At 42.5% G+C, this 27,122-nt stretch overlaps 1 long non-coding RNA gene across 3 annotated transcripts in view; it reads left to right on the top strand.

Annotated features, from left to right (window-relative positions):
• The first annotated feature begins 7,031 nt into the window (after nt 1-7,031).
• LOC132480864 (uncharacterized) overlaps nt 7,032-27,122 on the top strand; it is a 43,059-nt gene continuing 22,968 nt past the window's right edge. For all 3 annotated transcript variants that reach the window (XR_009530692.1, XR_009530691.1, XR_009530690.1), the window contains exons 1-3: nt 7,032-7,100; nt 16,417-16,596; nt 17,811-17,869. This is a non-coding gene — a long non-coding RNA (uncharacterized LOC132480864). The remainder of the gene's footprint in view (nt 7,101-16,416; nt 16,597-17,810; nt 17,870-27,122) is intronic.

Raw genomic sequence — 27,122 nt, 5'->3', positions numbered from 1 at the left:
CATGGATGAACCTTGAGGACATTATGCTCAGTGAAATAAGCCAATCGCAAAAGGACAAATACTGTCTGATTCCACTTATATGAGGTACCTAGACCAGTCAAATCTAGAGACAGAAAGTAGAATGGTGGTTGCCAGGGGCGGAGGGAGAGGGCAATAGGGAGTTACTGTTTATTGCGTAGAGTTACAGTTTAGTAGATAAGAGAGATGGGTGGTGGTCATAGTTGCACAACAGTATCAAGGTACTTAATGCCGCTGAACTGTACACTTAAAAATAGTTAAAATGTTAGATTTTATGTGTATTTCATCACAACGAAAAATATTATTTTAAAAATCCCAAGACATCTGTGTTTACTTTGTTGCCTTACCTTCATCATTCAGCTGATTTTTGCCAGAAAATACAGAAAAAACATATGGCAATCTCTCCCCATCCAAAAACAACTCAAATAGCAAGGTCTCCTCTTAGGCTTTGAGGTAAAAACACATACACGACCTTCAGTGTTATGCAGTGTCTGACACCTTATTCCCTCTTCCAGATCCATCCTAGGTATGCGAATCATCAAAACCAAAAGCTCTTTCTTTCCATAAACTCTTCTCACATTTCACTGCCTCTTGAGTTCTAGGGACATTTTGATTTATTAGACTGAAATATACATACTCAGAGAAACTTTCTATTAGCTCCAAATAATACAGGCCACACTTTTTACAAATTCCTAGACTCAAGTATTATATTGAAACAGCTCATGAAAATGAGATTACATTGCATTTTGCTTAGTAAATAGCTGGTTCAGTGTCTTCCCCAATATATGTTATTTTTTTGTGTGTTAATTAGACCTTTTTATTTTTGCTTTTTTTAAATTTAATTTTTATTTTATATTGGCGTATAGTTGATTTACAATGTTGTGTTAGTTTCAGGTATATAGCAAAGTGATTCAGTTATACATGTATCCATTCTTTTTCAGATTGTTTTCCCATATAGGTCATTACAGAATATTGAGTAGAGTTCCCTGTGCTGTACAGTAGGTCCTTATTGATTATTTTATGTACAGTAGTGTGTGTATGTTAATCCCAACCTCCTAATTTATCCCCACCCCCCACACACACACATTTCCCCTTTGGTAACCATAAGTTTGTTTTTGAAGTCTGTGAGTCTGTTTCTGTTTTGTAAATAAGTTCACTTGTATCATTATTTTTTAGATTCCACATATAGGTGCTATCATATGATATTTGTCTTTCTCTGGCTTACTTCACTCAGTATGATCATCTCTAGGGCCATCCATGTTGCTGCAAACGTCATTATTTCATTCTTTTTTATGCCTGAGTAATATTCCATTGTTTATCTATGTACCACATCTTTATCCATTCCTCTGTCAGTGGACATTTAGGTTGTTTCCATGGCTATTGTAAATAGTGCTGCAATGAACATTGGGATGCATGTATCTTTTCAAATGATGGTTTTCTCCAGATATATGCCCAGTAGGGGGATTGCTGGATCATATGGTAGTTCTATTTTTAGTTTTTTAAGGAACCTCTATATTGTTCTCCATAGTGGTTGTACCGACAAATTTATTTATTTATTTATTTATTTATTTTTGGCTGCATTGGGTCTTCGTTGCTGCACACGGGCTTTTCTCTAGTTGTGGCGAGCGGGGGCCACTCTTTGTTGTGGTGCACAGGCTCTAGAGCGCAGGCTCAGTAGTTGTGGCGCATGGGCTTAATTGCTCCATGGCATGTGGCATCTTCCCGGACCAGGGCTCAAACCCTTGTCCCCTGAATTGGCAGGCGGATTCTTAACCACCGTGCCACCAGGGAAGTCCCCAACCAATATATTTTAAATTCGGAAGACAGCCTGTTGGTCACCACTGTCTGTGATGTGACTGCTCATTCTAGTGCTGAATACAGCAAAAACTGAATGAATAAAGGACTTTTATTGTGAATACAAATAGAAAATTTAGAGTTTTCTGACCAGATTAGGGACTTGGGTATTCCTTCTGCAGCAGGTAGAGCAGAGCCTGGGTACATCGGTGTCTGGACTCATGAGAAGAAAGGGGCTGACAGTGGGGAAGTGTGAATGCATTAGTGCAGAGATGTTAACCAGCCACTACCTGGGATTATTGAGAATCACCATATAAGTTGCAAAAATGGGGCAGAGGATGTAGAAAGAAAGAAAGACGCTCACCAAGGCAAGGGTTCTTTGGGAAGCTCCGGTCTCAGGAAAGGATCTGGTTGAATAGTTGGTCCTATGAATGTGTCAGACTTGCTGGTTGTGTCTGTGCAGAATGAAAACCATGTATCCACTGGCCAAGATCATGAGTCCAAAAGACAAAGTACTAGGAGGGCTTTAAAAAGCTGCCAATAGTGTGGATGTTATCTTGTCAAGAAGAGTACTAGAGCATATCCCAAATCTGTTTGCTTTGCGATGTTTGTGTTACCCCATTTACCAGACACATGTGAAAACAACTATATTTACAAGCAAGTGCAAAGTCCATCACAGGTAAATAAAGAAGCCAGTGTACTTGGGTGCCTTTACTTTAAGATTTGTCCACGTGGAGTTTCTGGGGCTGATCATGATGGCCTGTAAGATACTTAAGAGACAGATGGTGCTGAAGGACACAGCCGTGGCCACTATGTGAACATAGAAAACAAGTTTGCATCCAGAGCCACTGAGGAAATGTTTCAACCCAAAGGCTGCCATTGTGTGGGGAAGTCCTTTAGAAAGGAGTACCGAGGTATTGGCAAAAATCAGGTGACTGAGAATCAAATCTAGGGATTTTAACCTGTATCCCCTGAGGTGAATGATGACATTCTGATAAAGAAAATAGAAATTCCCTGAGATTCCAACTACAAGTCTGTGATAAGGAGATAACCCCTATTGCCAAATCCCTGGAGGCCATTCTGCCACCTCCCAGACACTGAGATTCATATTCAGAGTAAGACGGCACTGCAGGAATATGTGCGTTTTACGTTACTGGTGACACGGCAATTGAAATTCACTCTTCTTCATTCAGAAACACTCCCATTTTCCATTAACAAGTGGTTGCATAAGTGATATTGTTTTGTATGTAACGACACTGAATCTTCAACTCTGAGATAAGTAACTGTTGTTGTCATTTTCCAGACGAGGTGACCCTAAGTACAGATGATAAGAACCATCCCGACTCGCATCCCCTAGGTGGCGGCATCAGAAAGTGCATCTGTGTTTTCTAGCTGCAGACAAGCCTCTTCCCCAGGATCCTGCATGAAGAAAGGTAGTCAGTTTTACTCCTCATGTCCTCAACACCTGTATTTTTTTTTTTTTACTTATGTCCTTTGCCATACTTAAATGGTTTTATCTTCATTAATCATTGTGATGTGGCAATGTTATAATTATGTCTGTAAGTTTATTTTATAGGCCAATGTTACCTATGAATAAATCTTTAAAATGCAAATAAGATGATAATGCACCAACTACCATAAAATCCTATAAGAAAGATTATCCCAGACCAAGTGTTGGGTTTATAGGGGCAATAATGGTTTGACGTGGTGATGGTAACAGAGATGCATTTGTCCTTATCCCAAGAATAAGCATAAAATGAGAGCAACCAACAGAATCTTTGTACTATAATATGGTGGGCTAATCTCTGGGCTTTGAAACATGTATGAGACAAAACACTAAAATAGAGATTAAACTATTACTGATTACATACGATATAATTGGTTAACAATGAAGGAGGATTACATGAAACTCTGTGAGGAACAATATAATAATTATTGAAATAGACTCAAATACAAGTATTCCAAATGATATCCAGAAGTCATGGAAACAAGTGCAATGAATAAGTTTAAATATTAGATTTGGTGTGAGCCTGGGGTTGACGTTAAAACATTTGTTCTTAACAGAGAAATATCAGAAGATACATCTGAAACTGCAGACTGTCAAGTCCCAGATCATTTGCTCTGAAACCCACAACATAATGCTAATTTTTTTCTGAAATGGTCATTGTCTAATTTCTTTTTTGGGGGGGGTGGTGGTGGGAGGGTGTGATCTCTTCTTTTATTGTTTTTCCAAATTTCTGAGCAAAAATCCACAAGGAAGACAGCTGAAGTGGATAATGAATATTTGCTGATGCCTTTCACTTGCTCTAAGAGCAAAGTGGAAAGAATCCACGCGGGACTGAGTTTATGTTCGCGACCCAGACAAGGCCCTTAGATAGGTCTTCAGGAAACCCAGAGAGGAGAGCTCTTTGGCCGCCTCCTTGAAACCAGGGGAGGAACCCAAAGGCAGGAGGACAGAGGTCTGTGAGTGGTGAACTGAATGAACTAAGACACCAAGGAACTGAACTAGGACTCTCCCTTCCTCTGGAAACCTGACTCTGAACCAGGCAGTGTTCCTTAGCACTCCTTCCAGGAGTTGGGGGCAGTCGGGCCCATTAACCAAGGGATAAGGTGCTTTGAAATCCCCTGTGAATTGCTGGCTAGAAAACAAATGGGTCAGCATAGGAGCAACTAGTCCCTGTTGGGAAAGCACTTTGCAGAAGCTCGGCCGGAGAGAGGGGAGGGGTAGGGAGAGGAGGGGAGAGCCGGTAGCCACAGTGAAGGGAGCTTGTGCCCTGGGAGGGGAGGCGAGGGGAGAGGAAAGAGAGAGGAGGGAAAAGGGGAGGAGAGGAGGGAAGGGGAGGGAGGGGAGAGGGGACAGGAGAGGAGGGATGGAGGAAGGGAGGGAGGGGACCGGAGCGGAGAGGAGGGGAAGGAGGGGGGCGAGGGGGGAGCGATGTGGGGGGTGGACTTCGAGGCCTGACTTACTCTTGTGGCCCAGCCTGCCCAGGCCAGGGAGGAAGAAAGCAAATAAAAGGGGTGCACCACCCCTGTCAGTGGCTGTTGGCTGAAGGGCCCCCTAAGCCCCCCATCCCCCAGGCAGCCCAAGGCTGCCTGCACCTGCCCGGTCTGTGCCTAATTTCAAGAGGGATAATAGTTTCACCATAATCAGAGCACAGGTTTTTTGGGGGTTTTGTTTTGTTTTTGTTTGTTTGGTTTTAAACCCACGTGGAGATAAAATTACAGCATCCATTTTAAACAAATAATATGTCCAGCTTAAGAGGGAAAAGGAAGATATTTAAATTGTGGTGTCAAAGAAAAATTAATCAGTAGTCAATGTAAGAAAGATATGGAAAATTTCATACCAGTCAAATTGAGGATTATAACCCAGGAGCCAGTCCCCCAGGGAGCTCTGAAAACTGTTCTGAGTCAGGGCGGAGGCCAGTATATATGTGGGTTTGGGGAAGGGGCTACATGTAATCAAGCACACATCTGGGTAGAAGGTTTCTGCTGGTCAAAGGGAACAGACATCTTAATGGTTGTTAATGGTTTCAGTGCTTTTCTAAGTATGGGAAGATGAAAGAATTAAGGTTCATAAAAAAATTTCTCCTGAAAATATCTAACATTCTGAAGGCCGGTTCTGCCAGTTTTCCCAGAGCAGAGAGTGCCTCATCCTGGAATTCCTGTCAGGGAGAGTGCAGAGGCCTGGAATTCCTGTCAGGGTGGCTGTAGGTCAGTGACTGTGGTGGCTAATGTCTTGATTCTTGTAGAACTGGATGGTGGGAAATATTCTTCTTTTTAAAAAATTATTTATTTATTTTATTTTTGGCTGCGTTGGGTCTTTGTTGCTGCGTGCAGGCTTTCTCTAGTTGCGGTGAGCAGGGGCTACTCTTCATTGTGGTGTGTGGCTTCTCATTGCGGTGGCTTCTCTTGTTGAAGAGCAGGGGCTCTAGGCGTGTGGGCTCAGTAGTTGTGGCTCAAGGACTCTAGAGTGCAGGCTCAGTAGTTGTGGCGCATGGGCTCAGTAGTTGTGGCTTGTGGGCTCTAGAGCACAGGCTCAGTAGTTGTGGTGCTCGGGCTTAGTTGCTCTGCGGCATGTGGGCTCTTCCCGGACCAGGGCTCGAACTCGTGTCCCCTGCATTGGCAGGCGGATTCTTAACCATTGTGCCACGAGGGAAGTCCTACATACAGCTTTCTTTCCCAAGTCACGGAAAACAGCAGACCTTTTTTTGCATAATTAATCAAGAAAAGCTTATTCTCACCAGCTTATTTCTTCCAGGGCTCAGCCGGTAATAGAGGAGATGCCTGGATAATTTAGTTACATAAGTATGACATTTTCATTACTGCTTATATTGTCTAATCATGAACATAAAATCCATGATGCTGTCCGCAGATTTTTTTTTCGTGATTACCAGAGAAACAGCAAAATGAAAAATATTTTTCTTAATATAAACTCTGGGTTCTTGTTCAATTTAACAGCAGCCGGGACCTCTGGCTTGATTTAGAGGAACATCTTTCAACACGTAATGATGTCTCTAGGATGTGACAGGATGAGACACAACACAGCCACAAATGAACATGCAGAGCCCTTCAACGTCGTTCAAAGGCATGTACACTGAGGTTCCTGGGCAAGTTTGTTGTTGTCGCCATTATTATTATTTGTTTAGCATTTTTTTTTAATATTTATTTATTTTGGCTGCACTGGGTCTTGGTTGCAGCATGAGGGATCTAGTTCCCCCACCAGGTATCGAACCCCAGGCCCCCTGCATTGGAAGCTCAGAGTCCTAACCACTGGACAGCCAGGAACTCCAGGAAGTCCCTATTTCAGCATTTCTAATGTTCCATTTTTCAACTATAACGTGTATTTATCATTTTTGACTTTTGCTTGTTGTTACAGTTTGTGGTGACAAGGTTGAAGCTTCCTTAACCCTGTCATTGTGGAAAAGATAAAAGGTTAAAGAATTCTCCCACTTCACATTCCAGGAAACGGCTTACTGCCAAGACCCACCCTTCTGCATATCACTGCATGAAGACTCACACTAGGCCCCTTGTTTACCTGGGGAAAAGCCAGAGACCCTCCAAATTCCCTACGATTGCTCAATTCTTTGGCCCCGCCCACCGCACCCCGAGGCCCCGCCTCTCCTTCCCAGGCAGGGTCCCCGCGGAGACCCGGCTTCTCTCTATAACCCGCCCCATGACGGTCTTGCCCCGCCCAGGCCCCGCCCCCATACCGCTCCGCCTTTTCACTCCGCGCGGAATTCCACACGGACCCGGAAACGGAGAGTGTGGAGAGAGTCTCGCTGCCCAGCGTGAGTTTCTGTCTTTATAGTTTAAACTTGCGCCTCGCAGTCTCCTTTCCTCTGTACCCGGGGTCTGAGGGTCGCTGCCGACCATGAATTCCCGCACCCGCCCCTCCACCCCAAGTAAACTCAGACGTCGCTGTGAGAGGCCGAGGGGCGCTTCCCTTTCGGTTTAAACTCTGAAGCCGGTCCCTGCCTTCGGTCACTTAGACACCGCCTTTCACCCCTCTTTCCTGCTTAAAACCCTTCAGTGACCTCACTGACCCCTCCGCCCTTTCCACACCACATAACGTTCTCTTCCGCGAGGTGGATTTATTCGCTCAGCGGCCCCCAAGCTTCGCCCTTTTCGGCCCCTGTGGCAGCTTCTGTCGCCGCGCTCCAGGCCGGGCCGCGTCCTCTCCCCGGGCCTGGGATTCTGGAGAGCCCGCCCCTCTCCTGAGACCCCCTCTCAGCCCCTCTCTCCTCAGGTCCTTCTCAGGCCGGTCCTCCTGCTCCGCAGGCCTCCCCTTCCCCTGACCCGTGTTGGGCGAGGTGACCTGGGCCAGCCATGTGACACCCATGGTTCTTCCGTCTCAAATTCCATCCGACTGAAAATGTGCTCTTGCTGGAGGGCGGCGTCTTATTCAGTCGCCATCCTTGCAAGTACGTGGGCCAGAGGGATCAGGAGAAGCTGAGACAGAGAGCGACTGAGAGAAACAGAAAACTGAGGAGAAAAGGAGGAGGGAGAACCGATGGCAACGTAGAGGGTGGGTAAGGAACTTGCGAAGAGACGGCAGCCTTGAGAGTAAGCCTGGAAGGTAGCAGGTGGGTAAGAGAGCAGTTTAGAGAAAAGCGAGGTCTCCAGGGAGATGAAGGCGAGCGAAATAGGAGAGGGGCCCTCGCTCAGGGGTAGCAGCGGGGCAACAATGGTGAAGCACTTCAGACAGAGACAGAGGGAGAGAGGGGGAGAGGGAGGGAGAGAGGGAGGGGGAGGGAGAGAGAGGGAGGGAGGGAGAGGGGGAGAGAGAGGGAGAGGGGGAGAGAGGGGGGGAGAGGGAGGGGGAGGGAGGGAGAGAGGGAGGGGAAGGGAGAGAGAGGGAGGGGGGGAGAGGGAGAGAGAGAGGGAAACCCACAGTAGTGGCGAAATAGGAGTGACCTGGACCCAGATGAGTCGGTTGGCTATGAATTGACTGGATATCAATGATTCAATTGTGATATACTGAATCGTGGCTTTATAGTCTAATAAATCTTAAAGCTGTTTAATTTATATAGATGAGGAGGAGAATTGCAAAATTCCACTCTATAAGGCTTGTGCATTTTATATTTATTTTTATCAGACGAAAACTTCCATTTGCAATCCTTCAACCAGGGGCTGGTGACTTGACTCAGTCAGTTGTGGGTCACCCCCTTCCCTTTTCCTGGCGTGGGATAGGGAGTGTGTGTGTGTGTGTGTGTGTAGCAAGAAAAAATTGTTACTTCATAGTGCCTATTTAAAGGGACATTAAAATTCCCTCCCTTTTTTTTTGTGATGGCGATTTCTTTTTTCATTGTTCTTTTTCTAGCTTGAGCATAATCTTAGTTCATTCAATGTCTGCTCTCCTATAAATAATAACCTCTGAAATTGCTTTGGTGGGCATCCTATAATCAATTCATGTCATTTTCTAAATATATATGCTTAATATTTTTTGACTTTGACCCCAGAATTGTGTAGGGTTTTTTGTGTGTGTGTGTGTGTGTGTGTGTGGTGTGTGGGCCTCTCACTGTTGTGGCCTCTCCCGTTGCGGAGCACAGGCTCTGGACGCGCAGGCTCAGCGGCCATGGCTCACGGGCCCAGCCGCTCCGCGGCATGTGGGATCTTCCCGGACCGGGGCACGAACCCCTGTCCTCTGCATCGGCAGGCGGACTCTCAACCACTGCGCCACCAGGGAAGCCCGTGTAGGGTTTTTTAAAAACAAAATTACTAATTGTTTCCGTTTTAAATTTGTTTCTGGTTTAGAGAAAGCCTGTGTGCTTTCTCCTCTTTATCTTATATATTGGAAATATTCTTTGGTAACTAGTAAAGAATTTTAGACTATTTCAATGAGTACTGAGTAAAGATGTCAATGATATTTTATCTTAATAGTTGAAACCTCATTTAACCTAGTTAGTCTAATATTTAGTTTTCTTTGCTTTTATGTGATCTATTAAAATAGCCATGAGCTACTAAGCAGATATTCCCCTCAAGTCCTTCTTGTCCACTCTCTGGAAAAGTTGAAGGATAAGCTGGATTGACTTGGAACCTTTTACCAACAGAGCCTATCTATTTGCGATAAAGAAATGTGCTCAACAAAACAGAAAAGCTTCAATAAACATGAAATTAAAAAAAAAAACTTGCTCAGAGCTTCTTTCACAGCTGACCCTTTTTCAGTGTTTTCCTCACGAGTAGGTATGTTTTTGCAATTATGTATTTTTAAACTGCTTTGCTGTGGTTTTCTGGAAAAGAAGAATTAAATGCTCAGTATCAGTGTGATCAGACCTTGAAAGAGAAGTTTCCTTTGAAACTTCTTGAAAGAGACATTTCCTTTGCTCAGGCACATGAAAGATGGTCCCGGTATTTTAAGTGGGAACGTTGATAAGGACAAACTCTGCCCACTGGCCCTTCAAGCGACCTTTTCAGAATTCAGTTCCACCTGCTTCTGTTCACTCAACTCAGACCTTCTCAGAAATGTCTCCCGTCTGGGCCTCAGGGAGCCCACTTGTAACATGGAGATGAGATACTAGACCAGAAACTCTGACGCTGAGCAACACTGACCCCTGAAATGATTGGCCAGATTGGGTGTGTGTCTGTGTGTGGCGGTTCTTCTTGGAGGGAGTGTCCGCTTGTAATTAGAATAGTAAGTGGGTCCCAGGCCTCCCAACGTGAAAAACTAAAAGAAAAACAGTAGGATGGAGGCAGGAACATAGGCTCCGAGTCGGAGACCATCATCAGGTGTCTTCTATGAATAAGGATAAATGGGAAGGGAGGGTTTGTCACTTCTGGCCCTCAGACCTCCACTGGCTTCCATACGTCTTCAGGGCAAAATCCCGAGTCCTCACGGTGGCTACACAGCTCTTTAGTCATCCTCAGGGCCCTGCCATTGTCTCCAGCCTCATCCTTTTCTTGTGGTTCACTGTGCCCCAGTCACATTCAGCGTTTCTCTGTTCCCAAACACCAACACCTTTTCTATCTCAGATCTTAGTTCCTGCTTCACCCTTTGTCCCTAAATGGCCTCTGCTCTGGCCCTTTCTCCTCCTTCGGGTCTCGGCCAGAGAGACCTCCCCATCTTCTCCAGCCAATCATCTATATTTCCCTTCACCAGTCATTCCCTGTCTCATTACCCAGGTTTTATTGCTTCCACATCAAGCTCCTCTATAAGAAATGCCCTCCTCCCTTGGTTATTTTGGGTCATTTTTCCCTCCATTGGAGGGTGCACTTTCTCCATCTTCTTCCCAGGACACCTGCAGCACTTTACTCTGGGATGTTTAGATGCTGGGGGCTGGGTTGGGCAGAGGACTCCTCAGGGAAAACCAAGGGGCTAGAGCAGATGATGAGGTTAGTTCCCATATTTGTTCTGGAAATTTCAACTCTGACTGAACTAAAGTGTCACTGCTGTGTTCTTCTGCGTCACTGCTCACTATAGCCCCCGGGTCTTCCAAATTCTGCACATCGAGGGGCTAGTTACCATCTTGGACAGGAGCCTTGCCTTCCAGCAGTTCATCTGCTCAGTGTCAGGGATACTGATTACACTTTGGTAAGGATGGGGAGAAGCTTAGGAGCCTGTGGTGTGGGCATGAAGGAGGCCCCCCCTTAAAAAGCTAGGGCAGGGCTTCCCTGGTGGCGCACCGGTTGAGAGTCCGCCTGCCAATGCAGGGGACACAGGTTCATGCCGCGGTCCGGGAAGATCCCACGTGCCACGGAGCAGCTGGGCCCATGAGCCATGGCCGCTGAGCCTGCGTGTCTGGAGCCTGCACTCCGCAACGGGAGAGGCCACAGCAGTGAGAGGCCCGCGTACCACAAAAAAAAAAAAAAATACCATAACGAAAATCTGACTGTTGGAAGAGATCAACATAGTAGAAGCGATGCAGGAAATAAGCCTATTGAAAATAGGCATGGATCAAGCTTTCAAGATGAACTGCAGATACTTCAAACTGAAGGGAAAATTTTTTCATGTAATCAGGCTGTGAGGACTGTCAACAGTATTGCCTCAGTTTCCCCACTTCGAAGAACTCCTAGTGGCTGTACCAGCATTTCTAATATATATGAGAATGATCGTTCAGTACTGACACAAGACCAAGAAGCACACAGGGAAAAACCTTACAAGTGTAATGAGTGTGATGTAACCTTTCTTCAAGGCTCAGACCTCACTAGACATCAAAGAATCCATACAGGAGGGAAACCATGTAAATGTGTACGTGGCCGGGCCTTTAGTCAGAGGACTCACTCTGCACATCATTGGAGCATCCACACTAGAGTGAAACCTTACACATGTAATGAGTGTGGTAAAGTGTATTGTCTGTTGGACCCTCAGAAAAGTCAAGCTGGAGGAAAGCCACACAAATGTGGGTGTCACGGCAAAGCTTCAGTTCTGTGTTCAGACCTGGTTCACCAACCATCAGGTAATTAATCCCGAATCGGAACCTTACCAGCGTACTGAATGTCACAAGCGTTTGGAAAGCGTTCACACCTTGCAGAGCATGAGCAAGCTCATACAGGAGAGAAGCCGTACAAGTGCAATGCATGTGGCAGACGAGTCAGGGTGCATTCAGGCCTAAAAAGACATCAGGTGATCCCTACTCACGGGAGACCTTACAAATGTAATAAATGTGGCGAGGCTTTTGTCAGGCCTTTACATCTTAGGCTTCGTGAGAAAATTCATGCTAGATAGAAGCTGTATAAATGTAATGAGTGTGTCAAGGCTTTTAGACAATGGTCTGAACTCAGGATTCAGTAAAGAGTTCATTCTGGAGAGAATGCTTACAAGTGACACGAGTGTGTAAAACCTTTACTCAGGGCTCACATCTCACCAGTCATCGGATAATCCATACTGGAGAGACCCTTACAAGTGCACGGAATGTGGCTAGGCTTTTAGGTACTGTCTTAAACTCAGGGTTTACTGAATACTTTATACTTACAAATGCTATGAATATGACAGTTTTAAAACTTACTGCTCACTCTTTAGGTATGTAAGAATATATATCCTGGAGACAAACCACACAGATGTAATGTCTGTGGGAAGGATTTTACCCAAACATCAAAGGTTGGGGAACATAGTGGAGCGATCCCTTACAGATGCAATGGGAGTGGCAAAAGTTTCACCTTGAGTTGAAGTAGGCAACAAGAGTCCATACTGAAGAGAAGTCCTGGAAATGTATGGGCAGGCGCTTTCTCCAGGCTTCAGAGTGCACTAGACTTCAGAATATACGTCTTTCAGAGAAACCACACAAGAGTAATGTGCATGCTAAAGCTTTAACCCAGAGATCAGGACTGTGGAACAGGAGAGGATTTATATTGGAGAGCAAGCTTTCAAAGGTAATGAATGTTGTAAAGTTTCTCATCAAATATTCACACCTTGGGTGTAATGAGGTAATTCATGCAGATCAGAAACTGTACACATGTACTGAATGTGGAAACACCTTTAAGAAAACAGTATGTCCTGAAGATTCACCAAAAAATTCATACTGGGGAGAAATGTAACGAATTTGGTAATTTCCCCCCTTGGTGTCCATATGTTTGTTCTCTACATCTGTGTCTCAATTTCTGCTCTGAAAACCAGTTCACCTGTACCATTCTTCTAGGTTCCACATATATGCGTTAATATACGATATTTGTTTTTCTCTTTCTGACTTACTTCACTCTGTATGACAGTCTCTAGATCCATCCACGTCTCTACAAATGACCCAGTTTCATTCCTTTTTATGGCTGAGTAATATTCCATTGTATATATGTACCACATCTTCTTTATCCATTCGTCTGTCAATGGGCATTTAGGTTGCTTCCATGACCTGGCTATTGTAAATAGTGCTGCAGTGAACGTTGGGGTGCATGTGTCTATTTGAATTGTGGTTTTCTCTGGGTATATGCCCAGTAGTGGCATTGTTGGATCATATGGTAATTCTATTTTTAGTTTTTTAAGGAACCTCCATACTGTTCTCCATAGCAGCTGTATCAGTTTACATTCCCACCAACAGTGCAAGAGGGTCCCCTTTTCTCCCTCTCCAGCATTTGTTGTTTGTAGCTTTTCTGATGAAGCCCATTCTAACTGGTGTGAGGTGATACCTCATTGAAGTTTTGATTTGCATTTCTCTAATAATTGGTGATGTTGAGCAGCTTTTCATATGCTTCTTGGCCATCTGTAAGTCTTCTTTGGAGAAATGTCTATTTAGGTCTTCTGCCCATTTTTGGATTGGATTGTTTTTTTAATATCGAGCTGCATGAGCTGTTTATATATTTTGGAGATTAATCCTTTGTCCCTTGATTCGTTTGCAAATATTTTCTCCCATTCTGAGGGCTGTCTTTTCATCTTGTTTATGGTTTCCTTTGCTGTGCAAAAGCTTTTAAGTTTCATTAGGTCTCATTTGTTTATTTTTGGTTTTGTTTCCATTTCTCTAGGAGGTGGATCAAAACAGATCTTGCTGTGATTTCTGTCAAAGAGTGTTCTTCCTATGTTTTCCTCTAAGAGTTTTATAGTGTCCGGTCTTACATTTAGGTCTCGAATACATTTTGAATTTATTTTTGTATATGGTGTTAGGAGTGTTCTAATTTCATTCTTTTACATGTAGCTGTCCAGTTTTCCCAGCACCACTTATTGAAAAGACTGTGTTTTCTCCATTGTATATCCTTGCCTCCTTTGTCATAGATTAGTTGACCATAGTTGCATGAGTTTACCTCTGGGCTTTCTATCTTGTTCCATTGATCTATGTTTCTGTGTTTGTGCCAGTACCATATTGTCTTGATTACTGTAGCTTTGTAGTATGATCTGAAGTCAGGGAGTCTGATTCCTCCAGCTCCGTTTTTTTCTCTCAAGACTGCTTTGGCTATTTGGGGTCTTTTGTGTCTCCATACAAATTTTAAGATTTTTTGGTTCTAGTTCCGTAAAAAATGCCATTGATAATTTGATAGGGATTGCATTGAATCTGTAGGTTGCTTTGGGTAGTATAGTCATTTTCACAATATTGATTCTTCCAATCCAAGAACATGGTATATCTCTCCATCTGTTGGTATCATCTTTAATTTCTTTCATCAGTGTCTTATAGTTTTCTGCATACAGGTCTTTTGTCTCCCTAGGTAGGTTTATTCCTAGGTCTTTTATTCTTTTTGTTGCAGTGGTAAATGGGAGTGTTTCCTTAATTTCTCTTTCAGATATTTCATCATTAGTGTATAGGAATGCAAGAGATTTCTTTGCATTAATTTTTTATACTGCAACTTTACCAGATTCATTGATTAGCTCTAGTAGTTTTCTGGTGGCATCTTTAGGATTCTCTATGTATAGTATCATGTCATCTGCAAACAGTGACAGTTTTACTTCTTCTCTTCCAATTTGTATTCCTTTTAGTTCTTTTTCTTCTCTGATTGCCATGGCGAAGACTTCCAAAACTATGTTGAATAATAGCGGTGAGAGTGGACATCCTTGTCTTGTTCCTGTTCTTAGAGGAAATGCTTTCAGTTTTTCACCATTGAGAATGATGTTTGGTGTGGGTTTGTCATATATGGCCTTTATTATGTTGAGGTAGGTTCCCTCTATGCCTACTTTCTGGAGAGTTTTTATCATAAATGGGTGTTGAATTTTGTCAAAAGCTTTTTCTGCATCTATTGAGATTATCATATGGTTTTTATTCTTCCAATTTGTTAATATGGTGTATCACAATGATTGATTTGCGTATACTGAAGAATCCTTGCATCCCTGGGATAAATCCCACTTGATCATGGTGTATGATCCTTTTAATGTGTTGTTGGATTCTGTTTGGATTCTTCAGGCCAATATTTTATTACATTCCTTTTCCTACTGCACACATAAGTTCTATTGTATTATCTGATTGTTGAAAATGCTTGTGAAAATACTATTTGGATAAATTGCGAAGATATTTTTACACTAGTTTAATGAAAATTAATGTTTGGACATGTTTACTAATAATAAACATTACTAAGCAAGTTTACAAAGCAATATGCCAAAGGATGTTAAAGTGTTGATTTCACATATTGGTATTAAGCAATATGTTACATGGTTCATTTACAACTGTAGTAAAATTTGTTTCCTTTTTTTTACTTTTTAAAAAAAAATTTACAAAGCTTTATTCACAGATAACGTGTTAAAGAATGACATTCATTTTTAATTTTTATTTTTGGCTGCGTTGGGTCCTCGTTGCTTAGCATGGGCTTTCTTTTTAGTTGCGGTGAGCAGGGGCTACTCTTCATTGCTGTGCATGGGCCTCTCATTGCAGTGGCCTCTCTCGTCTTGGAGCACCGGCTCTCGGTGCGCGGGCCCTAGAGCGCAGGCTCAGCAGTTGTGGCGCTTGGGCCCAGCTGCTCTGCAGCATGTGGGATCCTCCCAGACCAGGCCTCGAACCCGTGTCCCCTGCATTGGCAGGCGGATTCCCAACCACTGCGCCACCAGGGAAGGCCCTTTGTTTCCTTTTTTAATATAATTCTTTCTTTTATTATTTTTTTCTTCCACACAATGTGACCCAGATTTTATATTTAATTTACATTTTTCCCCTTTTACACCAAGGGATATATATATCATTGTGTTGCTTTGACAGTTTTGAGACATGACAGTGCACGTCAGGCAGTGACAGGTGCAAAGCAGGTGCTCTGTAAGCATGAAGAACGAGAGTTCCTTTAAGCCTTGAACTTAAAGGAGCGGCAAAACGGTGAACTGAATCTTTAATGCGGGACCTGGCCACAGTCGGGTGGTTGAAAATCAAGTGTTAACACTCACACAGTGAAGTAGATGAAAATACAGTGATGAATAAGAAATAAGGAAGTCTCCAAGATTCCAACTATAGCTTGTGACAAGGAGATAATCTCCATTGGCAAATGCCTCGAGGCTATTCTGCCCTTTCCCAGTGATGTATTCACATTCAGAGCCAGAGGGTCTTGCAGGGAAAATGAGATTTGTGCTACTTTTACCACGTCAACGGACACCCAGTATCCTCCACTTAGAATTTGTTCCCATCCCAATATAATAAGTATATTTCCTTTAATAAATGATATTAATTTTGATATCTTTTATATCGTATTTTAAGAGTCACCGTTATTAACACTTTACGTATGATAACTGCTGGAATCTTCAACTCTCTGATAAGTACTGATGTTATTCTTATTTCACAGATGAAGGAAGTTAGGACAGAGGCAAATTTGAAAGCTCATTTAATCCCATCCCAACAAGTGGCTGAATCTGGATTTGAGTCCATGTTGTCCGGTTGTAAAGACGTCTCTTAACCATGACGCTACACTAACAAGGCAAATTATTTCTATCCTTCAGCTATTCAACATCTGTATTTAATTTTTGTGAGTGTCTCTTGACTTTTTTTATGGGTTATCTTTATATATAATTATGGTTGTGGGCTCTTTCTGTTCTGTCTGTACTTTTATTTCATAGGCCAGTATTACCAATGAGTGAATAGTTAAATAAGATGTAAATACACTGATGCCCACATAACCCTACAAGGAAGACTATCCAAGATGAAGTTGGATTTATGGAGGCAAGAATGGTTCACTATTAGGATGGATACAGAAGACCCATTTCCCTTGAGCCAGGAACAAGGGTGGAGAGATACTAACTGTGGAAATAATTGCCCAGGATTGTGGCTAGCTGAGGAGAAGAACAAAACCATGAGAAAGAGATCAAACATTTTAGGACAGAGATTATTATTGATTACGGATCATATAATTATTAGTGGAGGGCTGCTAAGAGAAATTGAATTGGAAATAATGTAATAATTATTGAAATAGACTTAAAAGACATGTAAAATTACACATTTCTTTTTTTTTTTTTTTTTTTTTTTTTTTTTTTTTTTTTTTTTTTTTTTTTTGTGGTACGTGGGCCTCTCACTGTTGTGGCCTCTCCCGTTGCAGAGCGCAGGCTCCGGATGCGCAGGCTCAGCGGCCATGGCTCAGCGGCCCAGCCGCTCCGCGGCATGTGGGATCTTCCCAGACCGGGGCATTGGCAGGCGGACTCTCAACCATTGCGCCACCAGGGAAGCCCCTCTTTTTTTTTTTTAATTGGAGTCTAGTTGCTTCACAATATTGTGTTAGTTTCTAATGTACAGCAAAGTGAATCAGCTATACGTATACGTATTTCCCCTCTTTTTTGGATTTCCTTCTCATTTAGGTCACCACAGAGCATTGCATAGAGTTCCCTGTGCTATACAGTACGTTCTCAATAGCTGTCTGTTTTATACATAGTGTCCATAGTGTATATATGTCAGTCTCAATCTCCCAATTCATCCCACCCCCTACACACATATTTCTTCTACTTTTTCTTTTTTGAGCACTCATACATGGTATTGTATTTTTAATTTCAGTTTCCATGTATAAATTGCTAGTTTATAGACGTGCAGTAGATTGTTGTATGTCATTCTTACATACTGACACATTGCAAATTTTATTTTTCTAGAAATTTATGTAGATCACCTTGATTTTCTTCATATATTATTTCTTTAACTTTTACAAATTACCAAAAATTGAGTGGCTTAAACCAACAACATTTATTCTTTTTACAGTCTGGAGGCCGGAAGTGTAAAATGGATCCAAAGCCCTGTGCTCCTTCTGGATACTTGAGGTTAGAATTCATTCCCTCTGGGTTCCAGAGGCCACTTAGATCCTTTGCCTCATGGTCCTCTTCTGCCATCTTCAAAGGCAGCAAGGTAGCCTCTTAAAATCTCTTTATCTCTGTCCCTCTGCTTCTGTCACGTCACCAACTTCTACATGAGTCTAATTCTACCGTATCCTGTATATAAGGACCTTTGGGATTATAACACATTTAGCAGATCATCCAGGATAATCTCCCATGTCATGATCTTACGTAGATCACGTTTGCAAACAAACTCCCTTTAGACATTTAAAGTAACACTCCATATGTTATAGCTATGAGGATGTGGATATTTGGGGGGTGCATTATTCAGCCTACCACAACCATAATGTCTTCTGTAAGTGGGTACACTATTTTGTCTTCTTTTTCTCTCCCTGTTACTTTTACTTCCTCTTCCCTTATTTCACTGGCTACACGTTCTAATACAATGTCAATAGCAGTAGTGAGAGTGGACATCTTTGCCTGGTTCCTAACCTCTGGGGAAAAGCATTCAGTTTTTCACCATTAAGTTTGATGTTTACTGTATGTTTTTTGTAGGTGTTCTTTATTGAGTTGAGGGAAGTTCCCTCTCTTCCTAGTGTTCTGAAGTTTATATAATGATAAATGGGCGTTGCATTTTATGAAGTGCTTTTGCTGCATCTATTGATAGAGCCTCTGAATTTTCTTCTTTATCCTCTTATCAGTGTGGATGACATTGGTTGGACGTTAAAGCCAGCCTTCTCTCCCTCAGATAAACACCGTTTGGTCATGGTGTATAGTTCTTTCTGTGTACTGCTGATTGCTGTTGCTAATATTTTGTTAGGAACTTTTACATCTACATGTGGGGTTTAGCTGGTAGTTATCTTTCTTCTTCCTTTTTTATTTATTAATTAATTTATTTATTTCTAATGTCTTTGTCTAGTTTTAGCATCACGGTAATACTGGCCTCATAAATTGAGTTGGGAAGTATTCCCTCCACCTGTGTTTTCCAAAAGAAATTGTATATAATTGCTATTTATTCTTCTTTATACGTTTGATAGAATTGTGTCACTGTTGTGATTTTGTTAATATTTGTTAAGTAGAGCCCCCAAGTGTTGGATGTTGAGCCCCTACTCAACAAAAGACTGCAAGGGAAAACAAAATGCAGGCGTTTATTATAGGTCCTGAGGCACAGCTCCTGGGCCAGGTGAGGAGGTCCAGGCAGGGAGCAGGGTGCAGTCAAGGAGCACGGGGCAGGACCTAGGGTACAGGCCTTTATTAGGCTCTGTGGATGGAGTGATTTTGGGTTCTGGGGCTAAGGTCAGATAGGTCAGTTCAAACCCAAAAGAGCAGGGTTTTGGTAAACTTCAGGGCTGGGGGGTCTTATCTAAAGGGAAACAAGGGGAAGGCCCTGGGTAACAGGGGACAATGCTTATCACAAGGGCAGCTGGGGGAGTCATATCAGGAACTTACATTTACTGTGACCCTGTGGGCCGTTGTCTAGGACATGCCCTCAAGGGAGGGGCTGCTGTCAGTTCAAGACCCATGCAGGCCACTTGGCCACACAAAATAAATGCCAAGGCAGCAGTATTACCAAGTAGTTTAGCTAAACACTCAACGGTCAGTGTGCTTGCAGATTTATTTTGGGGGGGAGGGGAGATTTTAAAATTATAAATTCACTTTGTAATTCAAAATATTTATTCAAATGATATGCTTCCCATTGGTGATTTGTGGTAGGTTGTATGTTTAAAAGAATATTTCATCTTACTTGTCAAGTGTATGTGTATGGAGCATTTGTAGCAGTCCCTTACTATCCTTTTGATGTCTGTAAATTCTGTAGGTTTTTTTTTTAAGTTTTTTTTTCTTGATATGGACCATTTTTTTAAAATTAATTAATTAATTAATTAGGCTGCATTGGGTCTCGGTTGCGGATCTTTCATTGTGGTGTGCAGGCTCTTCGTTGTGGTGAGCGGGCTTCTCTCTAGTTCTGGAGCGCGCTAGAGTGCATGGGCTCAGTAGTTGCCCCGTAGCATGTGAGATCTTAGTCCCCCAACCAGGGGTCGAACCTGCATCCCCTGAACTGGAAGGCGAAGTCTTAACCACTGGACTACCAGGGAAGTCCCTCTGTAGTGTTAACCAAAGATTCAGCTGAATAAACTTTAAAGATCTAATTGGCTTCATTGATTGATATATGAATAGGGCAGCGTCCCGTACAGCGAGGAGAGGGGAGCTGTAAAGGGCTACAGAAAAGGAGAGGTTTTTTTAAAGGCGAGGCAAGAAGTCATAAACAAAAAGATAACTTCAGGCTTAGGTCACTCACCTGTGGTGGACAGAAGGGGTCTGTGTGGCAGAGGACCTCATGTTCCTTTGGAGAATGGAGAGGGCCCATGTGACACGTGACCTCACTGGTGCAGACCAGAAAATTCCTGACTGACCTGGTAAGACAGCATTTCTGGGGGAGGTTGAAGCTTCAGTTAAGTTATCAAGCCCCGGTTTTTGGGGGGGTTTTTTGGGGGTTTTTTGGCCACACCATATGGCATTCAGGATCTTAGTTCCCCCACCAGGGATCAAACATGTGCCCCCTGCAGTGGAAGTGCAGAGTCTTAACCACTGGACCACCAGGGATGTCCCTCAAGCCCCAGTTTAGTGGTGTGGCCTAGCATGAGTGATTCCATTTTGGCCTGTGGTTTTCTTTTTAACAGTAGTAATGTTCCCTGTTTCATTTGATATTAGTTATTTGTGTTTCTCCTATTTTCCTTCTTTTAAAAAAAAATTTATTTATTTGGCTGCGCTGGGTCTTAGCTGTGGCACACGGGATCTTCCTTGCGGCATGCAGGATGTTTTAGTTGCAGCATGAGGGCTCTTAGTTGGGGCGTGCATGTGGGATCTAGTTCCCTGACCAGGGATCAAACCTGGACCCCCTGCCTTGGGAGTCTGGAGTCTTAACCACCGGACCACCAGGGAAGTCCCTCTCCGGCTTTCTTTGGTAGTTTTGATAGTGGGTTTTCAGTTTTATTTTTTTCAATTAACCCGATCATCTTTGGGATTGTAAATATTCATGCGAAGGGAGTAACCGGAGCAAGCAGCTCATTGCACAAGGAAGGCAACATTTCCAATACTCTGTTAGATGTAACTAGGTGAAGTCAAGAGCAATGAAATACAAACCACTGGAGGTCCGTTCTCAGGAGGAGAGCTGGATTCAAGAAAAGGGTCCCTTTTCATTCCTGCCCCCACAGAACAGGGCCCTCACTACATCTGCCCAGCAGAACTGCACATTTGCTGTGGACCCGAGACTACTGGGTACCTCTTTTATTTTTTTCTTCTAAATGAGAGTGTTTATTGAGATTTTATTTCTCTGTTCCACCATAATGTGTTATGAGAGGGGAGAGCTCCACACGGGGCTCTGAATTCAGAGGAATCTCATGAGACTGTTATGAAATTCTCATTTGTGATTGAACTCATGTCTAGGGCGAAATGTTTTTTCTTTCCTCTCGGACCGGGGTAAATATATTTTGTGTGAACAAAGGACAGACAAATTATTTCTGATAGAAGCTGCACTAACATATATTGTAATATTATTTCCAATCATTTATCACCATCCTGTGTGATCATGTATGTCTGCCCTTTGATATCAAACTTGGCCACTTGACTTAGGTGACCAACCCTTCCTTCCCTTTGAGAGGACTGTACTTCCCTGCCCATTTTATGCGAGATTGGCTTTGTGAGTTCCTGGTGTGAGTAGAATGGTATGTTTCAACTTTAAATGGAAGCTTTCAAAACCCTTGTTTGCTTTTTTGAACCTTCTCTTCCTGCTGCAAGAATGGTAGATCCCAGATACACTGGAATTTTACCCTGAATCCCAGAATCAAGTTAGAGAAACAAGCAAGAGGTGAATAATGATAGATATGATATGAGCAAGAAATAAATGTTTGTTGTTATAAGCCAGTGAGAATTCAGGGATATTTGTTACCACAGGAAAACTTGTAGAAAGCTGACTGGTACACTTTCAATGACCTTTTGTTTTTCCTTACCCACCTTAACCACCCAAGGTTTAGGTTACAGATGGGAGTTCATTATTCCCCGTAATTGTTCCACCTTTGAAATCTTGATTTCAAGGTCCCCTTCCTAAATATTACCCTCATTCCTTCCAGCATATACTCACTGTTTGCATTAGAATATCCATTTAATTTTAATTCATCTAGAAATATATTACCTTTCATTGTCTAACTACCCTTAATGGATTGTGTGTTCTCAGTTTTAAGATGTTTAGCTGGTTTATCATATCAGATATTTGTAACAACCTCAAGAAACTTGCCCTCTTTCACTGTGATGCCTTCACCTACCTAAACAAGCCTCAGAACTGGATGAGCTCAGTTAAGACTTAAGTCCCGTTACAAGCAGGAAGTTCACACTGAGGGCCAAAAAGCCCAAGCAAACAAAAAAAAATGAAAGAGCCCTTAGGCTTTTAGGTGTTTTGCTAAATTGCTATCCCCTCTCCAAGGATGCTCTTTTTAATTTCTCCTGCTATAGTAGCAAATTATAAATTTGATACGTTCTGTTTTCATTTTTATTCAATTCAGAATACATTCTAATTTCCTTTCTAACTTCTCCTCTGTCACAGGGTTGGTCACAAGTCGGTCATTATATTTCAGATATTTGATTTTCCAGATATTTTTGTTAATGATTTCTGTTTTAATTCCATTGTGGTCATAGAGGTATTTTGTATAGGATTCTTTTAAAGTTTATCCAGACTTGTTTCATGGGCCAGGATGTGGTTTGTCTTGGTAAAGTACTATGTGCACTTTGAAAGATTGCTTAAAATTCTCGTTAGCTGGATTGTTCTTATAAAGGAAAAACTCAGTTTCCCTCCTCTTGTGGAGAGAAAGATCCAGTCCATCCTACTGTGTGTTTCTTTTCTCTGTGTTTCCTTTATGCTCACACTATTACCACCTTCACTCTGAACACTTCACTTCTCACACTTTTGGTCACCAAATGTGGAAGTTTTTCCCCACAACAAGCAATTCTCTGCAACACCAACTAGGTGTTTTTCACTTAAACTCAATTCTGACACTACCTACCTGGAGAGAGCATCACATCCCACAGATTAGGGCTCAGCCCACAACACTGCCCCAGCCCCCGCCCCCGCCCGACACACTTCAGACCCCAGTCACAGGTCCAGATCATCACCTTTGCTTCAGACCAAGTAGCTATAGATGGTGGATTCCAACAAGCCTCTCCTGGGATCAATTAATTTGCTAGAGCTGCTCACAAAACTCAGGGAAACACTTTCACCAGTTTCCTAAAGGATATGATAAAGGATACAGTTGAAGAGACACATAGGGTGAGATCTGGGAGGTACCCCAGCGCAGGTGCTTCTGTCTTCATGGCGCTGGGGTGCATCACCCTCCCCATGTGGATGTGTTCGCCAGTCTGCAGCTCTCTGAACCTCCTACTGTCGGGATTTTATGGAGGCTTCCTCTTGTAGGTATAATGAATTCTTAGGGGTAGGGCTGAAAATTCCAAGCTTCTAATCCTGGCTTGGTCTTTCTGCTGACCAAGCTCCCCTTATAGGATGGAGCCACCCAGAGTCACCTCAATAGAACAAAAGATGCTCCTGGTGCTCTTACCACTTAGAGAATCACAAGGGTTTTAGGAGCTCTGTGCCAGGAGCCAGGGCCAGAGATCAATATATATATTTTCTATTATCTCACAGTTCTATAAATCTCCATTTCATTGATTAATGATATTAGAATCTTCGAGGAACTTACCGATTTTCTGTCTGTTCTTCTACTCTTATTGACAGAGGAAGCATGGAAATCGCTGACCATGAGTGTGGGTTTATTTATTTCTCCTTGCAATCTTGTCCGTTTTCTCCGAGGGTTTTGAAGTTCTGCTGCTGGGTGCATAGTTTTTATGACTGTCATGTCATTCTGATGAACTTAATCCCTTTATGATTATGAACTAGAGTTCATTATCCCTGGTCTTATTTGCTCCGTAATCTCCTTTGATCTTACAATAGCCACTCTATTTTGAATAGTGTTGATATGGTTTACCTTTTTTCCATGCTTTTATTTTGAATTTTATTAAATTCATCTCTCTTTTAAAAATCTAATTGTCAATGTCTGCCTTTCAATTGGGGTCTTTAGGCCGTTTGGTTTGAAAGAGATAATTATATAGTTAGATTTAAATTATTATCATGCTGTTGGTTTTATATTGTCTGCTTTGTATTTTCCACTGTTTCCCCTCTTTTTCTGTCTTCTGTAAAATAACTGAAATTTTTATGGGTTTGTTTAAACTCCTTTTTCAGTTCATCACTGTTAGCTGTAACTATATTTAAGTGTTTGCTCTAGGGGTTTTACTATACAGCTTACCACAGTCTACATTCAAGGACTTTCACACTACTTTCTATAGAGCATTTGACCCTTACACATGTATACTTCCAATTCTCCAGTTCTGCCCTTTGTGTGATCATTCTCATAGATTTTACTTTGACATATACTATAAACCCAAACTAGATGGTTAAGTTTTTTAAACAATTATATTTTAAAGACACTTAAAAATAAGCAAGGTCTGGCTTATGTATTTACCCGTGTAGTTACTGTCTCTGGTGGCCTTCATTCCTTTGTGTAGGTCATGGCTCGGCAACCTACAGAACAGGAGCCAAATACAAGCTACCATCTGTTTTTAAATGCTGCATCAATGTAATTAGAGTACACTTATGTTTACATACCATGGATCTAATAAGGGCAGAGTAGAATAGTTGTAACAGAATCAGTATGGCTTACAAAGAATAAAATATTTGCTATCTGTCCCTTTACAAAAAAGTTTGCTGACTTCTCATGAAGTGTCACATTTCGATTTCGTATCTCAATTACTATAAAATTTTGGACATAACGCATACGGAAAAGTCAATGTGGTACTCAGGTATTAGGCAGCGGTGACACAGGAATTACTCTTTTTTTAAAAAAAATTATTTTATTGAAGTATAGTTGATTTATAATGTTAATTTCTGCTGTACAGCAAAGTGATTCCGTTATACATGTATATATTCTTTTTCATATTCTTTTCCATTATGATTTATCACAGGGTATTGAATATAGTTCCCAGTGCTACACAGTAGGACCTTGTTGTTTATCCAATCTATATATAATAGTTTGCATCTACTAACCCCCCGCAACTACAAGTCTGTTCTCTATGTCTGTGAGTCTGTTTCTGTTTTGGAGATAAGTTCACTTGTGTCATATTTTATATTCCACATATAAGTGATAGCATATGGTATTTGTCTTTCTGACTAACTTAGTATGATGATCGCTAGGTCGATCCATGTTGTTGCGACACAGGATTGCTCTTACTTGGAAAAATAAAACTGGAAATAATTGGCAGTCAGTAGGTCTTGTACTCCTTCAGGGGAGATACAAGTGATATGAGATTGTGTTGCAATTTGATTCGAAAGTACAATGTCTTATTATACGTTAAAATATTTTGATGACATTGACACCGAAGCTACAACTGAGGCTTAAAAGCGTCCACTTACTTTACTTGTCATGCCTTCATAAGTGGAACTAGCAACATACCCCTACATAGCTACAGGGGTCGATACAGGAAAAGTGTGTATATAACTAGTCCTGGGATCAAATCTCTCAGGCAGTTTTGACAAATGATATTAACTATCTTTCCATTAATTCATCATACTGCCCCATCCCCATGCCTTCTCGGCAATACTGAGGATGCTATAAAGAAACATGTCTGTGTGTCCTTCAAACAGGTAATCATGATTTTGGATCCATTACTTATATCTTAAGCTCTCTAGGGAATTATGTCATTCTTTTTTTTAAAACGAAGACTCAACATGCAGAAGTATACACAGCCTATTTATATAGGGTGGCTTTTTAAGTCCTGAAAAATAAACAAAATTCTAACTCCAAGAAGTCCCCAATTTTAAATGTCTCCAATAGAAAATTAATATCACACCTCACCAAGCCACACAATAATTATGGCTATTCCTCAGTCACTGTAAATATGTGCCCATCCTGGTAATTTTCTCCTTCTGTTTCCTTCACCGAATTGCCCTTCCCCACTTGTATTTGTATGACACACTCAGGGCCACCGCAGTGACCAATGAGCTTGATCCTTGTAGAACAGGAATGGCACGGCAACATTTCTGTCCTTACAGGTGTTAGTATGAAATAGCCCATTCCAAGGGTTCTGTGTTTCACATAGTTTGTAATCCCTACACAGACAGATCCAGCCCTTGTTTCCTTAAACTGCTTAAATTAACTCTAATTGCAGGAATGTTCCTGGGTCCAAACACCACCCCACATCAAGCCCCCACCGAGACTGCAGTTCCCAGACCAACATAAGTATCCCACACTACTTTAAGCTTTTACCTTAAAACTGTTACAAACTGTTAAACCAAGGAGGAAGCAATGGTGCAACACAAGACCCTCAAGCATTTCTAGACCCAGACGGGATCAAACGGAGGAACGTGCAGCGCCCGCCCCGCCCTCTGACGGTCCAGGCGCTGGCCTGGGCCCCAGGTCCCGCTCCTCGCCCTGGCGCTCTGCTCAGGCCCCGCCCCTCCCCGAGGCGCTCTGCTCAGGCCCCGCCCCTCCCCGCGGCTTTCTGCTCAGGCCACGCCCCTCCCCGTGACGCTCTGCTCAGGCCCCGCCCCCAGCCGCCTCTGGCGTCTCGTCTCCATGGTCGCGTAGTTTGCTGCAGATCCCGAAGCAGAGAACGCGGAGCTGCGGTCGCGGTGGGGAGTGTGAGTTAACCGTTTTTTACTAGTTCAACGTGCGCCTGGTGGTCCCCTCTCCATATCCGAGGTCTGGGGTCGCTACGGACTTTAAAATATCGGCTCCCGCACCCCAAGTTAATTCAGTGGTGGCCGTGAGAAGCCTGGGGTCTGATTTCCCTTCGGTGTAAAATCCAGAGGTAATACATATAATGCACGAAATACGTAGTAACTTATAGAAAAAGGAAGTCATTTTAATACCGACATGGTACTTAATTTTGTAAGTGTCCCGTAACAAATGTTCAGGAAATAATTTAAGTAGAATTTCAGCTTTGGGTGCTGATAGTGGAGCTTCTTCCTTGAGTCTTAGGTGTGTTATTCTCCTTTTCTGGTTTACAAGACCAGGGTAAAAGACTCTTCATCTTAGGAGACTATTTTCAATGATGCTAGTTACTGGTATTAGAGCTAGAATTTAAAGGAAACAAAATGGATGCTTGTTCGATAATAGCGGGTGCTCTAGGGTTTGTCCTCCAA

Source organism: Mesoplodon densirostris, chromosome 19, assembly GCF_025265405.1.
Source record: "Mesoplodon densirostris isolate mMesDen1 chromosome 19, mMesDen1 primary haplotype, whole genome shotgun sequence".
NCBI classification, from domain to species: domain Eukaryota; kingdom Metazoa; phylum Chordata; class Mammalia; order Artiodactyla; family Ziphiidae; genus Mesoplodon; species Mesoplodon densirostris.
This window is presented reverse-complemented; position numbering and strand designations above follow the sequence as displayed.